A 6,898-nucleotide genomic window follows, 5' to 3' on the forward strand; every position below is an offset into this window, starting at 1 on the left:
AAATCGCCCACCATCTTCCAAAGCTGGAACAGACAAAATAAAAAAACATTGGAAGAAGAGCATTTATTAACTTCATACATGGAAAACGGAGAGAAAATCTTCTCTCCAAGGTTACCCATGTACCCATCCAGTTCTCCTATATTCCCACCACATCACATGACTCAATCCCAGTATGAATTTTTCTTTCCAGGGAATATTTTCAGCTATGTCAATATTTAGTCCAGCTGTTAACTTCCATAAGGTTTTGTCTTTTATATTTTGAAGATCTATTGTTCTTAACTCCTTTCTATTAAATTCGCAGGTGAGTTGCTGCATGGGTTCCCTTCTAGCCTCCAGTAGACAGAAATTAAACACACTGTATATAAAACAGTCTGGAAATCTAGACTTCAATAGAATGTTTAACTTTAAAACAATAAAACCCCCTGCTCTTTACATTCTACTCTGCATGTGAGCCCAGCACCAGGGATTTTTGGGTTTTTTTTGGTGAAGTTTTGCTCTTGCCACCTTTTCTCTCAAGTGCCAGCAGCATATATGATGGTATCACACACACCCTTGGCAGAGCCAGCTGCTTTGGAGGGATATTCAGGGCCACCTTGGCTGCACAGCAACAGCTGTGATTATTTGTGCTACTGTCACGGCTCAAGCAGAAGATTTGGCATCAGTCACCTTAAATATTAATTGTATTTGTTGTAAACATATGAAAGACACTTGGACACAAGCAAGAATCTGGTCTTCAGCTTGGCAAATAACTCTGCTTTACCTGCTCTAAAGAGGCAGCAGGGATGTTAGATGTTGCTTTGGACATGGTCCAGTGGGATGAGGCTGGCATCTTCCCTGTTCAGATGTCCGCTGATACACAAAGAAGAAAGGCTTTGGAATGTGAAATGCAGGTTAGGACCTGTTATCTCTGCTTTTTTTTCCCCTCTCTGCCAAGGAGAACAGAGCATTCAGCACACTTTTCTATGCTTCATACCTTGCAGTGGGGGGAGAAGAGAGCCAGTAAGAGCGAGAAGTGCTGAGCAGCAACCCCGCAGCACCTGGCTAAGGGCTGCAGCTGGTGAAGTCAGTGTTTATCTAATGGGAAACTTGACTACTTGCAATTAACCTTCCTCTAAAGTTAATTATTTGCTCTGAAGGAAGAAAAATATTCATGCCTCCTAGAACTAGAAACTGTCAGACTGAAGCTGTATTTGATGCACTGTTAAAATCTTTGGGGCTTGGGGTGGTTTTTTGTTGTGAGGGTGAGGATAAACGTTTTGGGGAATTTTTCAAGTTTTTATTATTTTTTTTTTTAAGAAACCAGTTCCTAAGCATTTACCACACAAAACTGTTAAAGATACAACACAGAAATCCAAATTAGCAGCTCTGCCTGGAAATGAGGATCACCAACTAGACAGAATTCAGCTCTAAAATAACTATGGGATTTAACATCTGGGATATTTCAGTGTGAAAAAGATCACCTTTTTGTTCCCTAGATGATACTCCTCTCTGCCCAATCCAGTGGTCTGGAGAAAGGGGAAAGCTGACATCTAGATAAAGGAGGAGACAAGAAATAGGAGCACTGGGAAAGCATGTTAGACTCTGAAAGGTGAGAAGAAGGAGACAGCTGCTGGCTGGCAAAGTCCTCCATTCTGTTGCCATCCTACCACAGTTCAGATCACACCAAAATATCCCAGCAGTGCACGTGAGAGTCATCAACCAGTTGAATGTTGCCTGGTGAAGGCAGTCTGCGTGTTTATTGTGAGATTAGATACTAGACAATATTTGTAATTATGTCTGTTGTTAGTGTAGTGGAATCATGTATCATCAAGAGTGATTTAGCAATCAATGCTCCATGGTTCCTGTCTCCTGCACTGCTGTGGGAGTTAGGCATCTGCTTCCACAGAACTTGTAAAAGACAGTAGAGTCACTGCAAATTATTAAAGCCCAATATCCTATAGGATATGATACCCTACCCATCAGCTACCTTTAGCCTTCCATCAGGTTGTCTTTATCTCCATGAGTTTTACAGGTTTTCTACCATGAGACAAAGAGGGCCATCTTACAGTTATTGAGGTAGTACTGCAAATACACATCTTCCTCATAACCTTGGATCCACAAACCAAACAGGCAAAAGGCTAGCTGAGAACAGGAGCAAAAATGGAACAGTGAGAGAAAGGGGTCCTGGCAGCCCTTGGTTCCTCCATCTAAAGAGTTGTAAGACTGCACTCCACACAGAACTGACCCATTGTTCTACCTCAGTTAGTTTATCGATTTTATTTATTTATTTTAAAGCAAATATAAAGGTCTATACAAGCCCCTGTGAAACAGCTGAAAGCTACTTGAGGAGTTCTCTGTCTGTACTTTCCTTTGGGATAAATCTTGAAAGTCAAAGAAGCATGGTGGAAGATTACCTTGTGCCTGTGCTGCTTACCACTGCTGCTATAATCCAAGTATTATGGGACTGGTTCAGCATGAGAAAATTGAGCCTGGAAGTTTTGGCGGATTCTAAATTACTGAACTTGAGATGCTGTGCAGAGAGTGCAGCCTTGTCCTAATGCAGTGCTGCAAGAAGAATGAGGGTGGAATCACAGATCAGAACTGGTGGAACTGTTACACCAATATTGGCTCTTGGTAACTGCAACTCTCCATTCTTGATCCCTGATGTATCAGATACCTTCACAGTTGGAAGGTACTCCAAAAACAAAGGAAAAAAAGGGAAAAAGGGGGGTACAGAGAAACAACTATGTTTTAAGCTTAAAAAATAATCTTACACAGGAAGCACCACTAGCCTTTTGCACAGTGGGACAATTATTTGCACCATAGCATTTGCATATAAAGAAAGGTTTGGAGACCTTTGTTGACAAATATCTTCTTTCATGTTTTGCCAAAACAATTTAGTTGCTATTTGAATGTGAAAGAGATCTACCATTAGATATCAAAATGTAGCCTCAGTTGCTACCACAAAGGTTAAGAAATCATTCTGTATAAGGTGGTCTCTCACTTCCTCAGGAAATTCAGCAACAGACTCACTGAAGTGGCTCATAGCCCTTCCAAGGCCATTAGTGTATCTGCCAGTTTTAATGAACATTTCAACTTCTCTATCTAAAGCAATAGAAGGAAAAGTATTAGGGTTTATTTGTTCCAGTATAATAACAAGATACCTCAAACTGAGAAAGTGTAATGATGGTATTTTTTGTACTCTCTGGACATATCGACCTACTTAAGGCAAACTGTTTTCTACCTTGATCAAGGTGTTGTATTCACAAATACAAGTGTATGAAATATAGAAAAATATTCCTCTGCTGAACCTAACAGTCCCTACCTGTCTATGTACAGATGCAGTGCTGAGAGATTTTGTGTAGAAGTAAAATGTCAGCAAGCAAGAAATGGTCTACAGGCACTGCAGGTGAGGTGGCTTAAGTACATTTTGTGTTCTCCTTTATGCTGCCGTTTAAAAGGCGAGGGCAGTGACTGTGAGAATGAGGGAAATTCATTCACATCATTGCCCAGCCAAAAACCCAAATTGCTTTTGTAGAAAGCAATAGAAAATGTTTATCCCAGATTGTTTTTCTTCTCTGGTTACTCACATTAGCTCTAGAGGACTGCAGCAGCCAAGTGGACTGATAGCAAAGGGTGGCAGTGGTGTTAAGTCTGCCTGACCCGTTGTTACTTTGTGAAGCCATGCAGCAGAAGGTGCTTTCCCAAAAAGCATGGTCTAGCTGCCTGGGCCTCACCATTTCCACATCATGCAGCACCACAGTCAAATGCTCTGCTGAGTACTGCAATACCAAGTCTTAATGTCATTACAGATTTGAAGTATAGTTACACAGGACAAATGACTAAACAAGAGTCTTGAAAAGCTTCCCCTCATGTACATTGTCTTTATACACACACCCCCTCTTGGAAGGTATTCTGTCTCCACATATAAACCAGTATGTCTCTTAACTGTTGTCATCGGGTGCAAATTTTCCATTACATACACAGTCTCAGACTAGCCTGGCTAGCAGCTGTTGTGAACTTCTTGTGGCCACTTCTTGGAAGCATTTGGGAACACAGCATATTTAAGAGCAAGTGTTATCTTGCATTCTCTAGGCTACGCCTAGAATTGAGGCTATACATAAACCTAGATAAACATCAGGTTTGTCTAAAGTCAGTATTTAAGTATCCCCTGCAGCTCATTCTGAACTTCAGTTTCTTGTGTACTAGCACAGAGTAACATCAAGTTTTTTTACTTAAGCTGACTTCTTGTCACTCTGTTGCGAAAGTATAGTCTTTGTTCAGAGTTCTGACTACACTAATAATTCACCTAGGACTAGAAGTACAAAAATGTCTAGAGAAAAGTATGTATGTTTCAGTAGCTGTGTTTGCAGAAACAGTGTAAAAAATTACTTTGGCTAATTAATTTCATATACAGAACCTGGAGCTTAAAGAAACAGTGCTCCTAAATCCATTCATAACAAAGCAAAAATGAGACTCCCATTCCTGGGGAGAATACAAGCCACAAAAGTTAAAATAAACCCCTGCTAACCCAGAGATCTCTGCCCAAGTGATCTCAGTTAAAAAAACCCAACCAACCAACCAACCAACCAACCAACCAAAAAAAACCCACCCACAAATGAAGAAACAGCTGCAAATTACCCTTTCCTTTTCAGGACTTTCCTTTTCAGTTTCAGTGATGGCCAATTAAGTCCAGCAATTATTCATACATTTCAGACATCTAAAAGTATGTCCAGGACAGTAAGAATTACCACTTTCACCTGTTCTTCAAGCGGACTGCCTTACATCACTGAACATGAAGCACAAAATGAACCATGTAATACAATGCTGCTACCACTGATAACTTTATATGGACTTGTGCTAAGTAGGATGCTTAGGTCAACAGATCTATCTGTTGGAAGCAACAATCTCCAAGCTAAGTATCGCAACACTCCTTCAGCTTCCAGACAACATATTTGCTGAACTACTCCCTAGCTGGCAAATACAACTTCTCAAGCCTGGACAATCACAGGCCACAAATACCATAAACTGCAATAAGTAGCCACCTTTCTCTCTCACTTCCTGTTACGCTAATTCCCTGAGCCTGAATGCCTCCCTCAACCTGCACTGCAGCTACTCCCCTGCTTTTGCATCTGGCTGCCTCACTGTTTCTGCACACTACTTTCCACGATCCACACAGAATGATCCAGGCTGGAAAAGACCTCTGGGATCAAGTCCAACCTTTGACCAATCACCACCTTGGAACTAAGTGCCACATTGGAACACAACACCTTCAGGGATGGTGACTCCACCACCTCTCTGGGCAGGGAATCCACTCCAATGTTTAACCCTTTCTGTCAAGAGATCAGAATGTCTGACCTGAATCTCCTGAGGCACAGCTTGAGGCCATGGTCCTCTTGTTGTATCACTTATCATCTGGAAGAGGAGACTAACCCCCAGTTCTCTACAGCCTCATTCAGGCACTTGTTGAGTGATGCAGTCACCCCTGAGCCTCCTTTTCTCCAGGCTAAAACCCCCTCAGCTCCCTCTGACATCCCACACACAGGACTTGTGCTCCAGACCCTTCCCCAGCTCTATTGCCCTTCTCTGGACACACTCCAGCACCCCAATGTTTTTCTTGAACTCACAAGCCCAAAACTGGACACAAGATTCAAGGTGTGGCTCTCTGGTGCTGCGTACAGTGGAATAATCACTGATCTTGCTGGCCACACTGTCCTTGATCCAAGCCAGGTTGCCATTGGCCTTCTTGGCCACCTGGGCTCACTCCTGGCTCATGTTCAGCTTGTGGACCGGCATCCCCAGGAACTTTTCTGCCAGGCAGATTTCCAGCCACTGTGCCCCTAGTCTGTAGCACTGTCTGGTGTTGCTGTGACCCAAGTGCAGGACTTCACACTTTACCTTACTGAACCTCAGCCCATCAATCCAGCCAGTACAGATCCCCTGCAGAACCTTCCTACGCTCCTGCAGATCAACACTCCCACACATCTTGCCATCATCTGCGAGCTTGCTGAGGGTGCACTCAATCCCTTCATCCAGATCACTGATAAAGACATGGAAAGGACTGGCCCCAGTGCTGAGCTCTGGGGAACCTCTTGAGACCGGCCAACAGCTGGATGTGGCACCATTCCCCTCCCCCCTCTGGGGCCACATATCCAGACTGGCTTTTTATTGTGAAGAGTGCACCAGTCCAAACCACAGGACTGCCAGCTTTTCCAGGAGAATGCCATGGGATACAGTATTGATCACAGGCCTTGCTGCAGACCAGGTAGACAAGATCCACAGCCTTTCCCACTAAGTGGGTCATGGGATGAGATCAAGTTAGTCAGGACTTGCCTTTCCTAAACCCATGCTGGTAGGGCCCAATTCCTTGGTTGTCCTGTATGTGTGATGAGACTCAAGATAGCTGCTCCATAACCATCCTGGGGACCAAGGTGAGGCCAGTAGGCCTGCAGCTCCCTGGATCCTTCTTGCAGTCCTTCTTGTGCCTGGGTGCCACACTGGCTAACCATGTTTTGAAAGAACAAAACCAAAATTAAATATACCAATAGTTCTTTATTTTGAGATACTGGGACTTTGGTTTAGAGAGAACAATTTTCTTAACATTTCCTAATTTATCTGGATCACCAATAAATACTGGTACATTTATCAGAGTTGAAAGATTTGGCTTCAGTGTTTCAACTACTCTGCTTTCAATTTACGAAGAATTTTCAGCTGCAAGTTATGGATAAGACATCATGGATTTAAAGGTATTGAGCAATAAGCAGTTAGAACTTGTTTTGTCACCAATTTCTCCTGGCATATTCTATCAAACGTTTAAGATGTGTGCTGATGTTTCTTTTAACTACTTGTTAATAGTTGCTGGCACCAACACTCAGAAACAGCTAATGCAATTACATTTCATACACTTACCCTCTTAAAA

The sequence above is a fragment of the Vidua chalybeata genome, chromosome 1 (assembly GCF_026979565.1).
Source record: "Vidua chalybeata isolate OUT-0048 chromosome 1, bVidCha1 merged haplotype, whole genome shotgun sequence".
Lineage (NCBI taxonomy): Eukaryota > Metazoa > Chordata > Aves > Passeriformes > Viduidae > Vidua > Vidua chalybeata.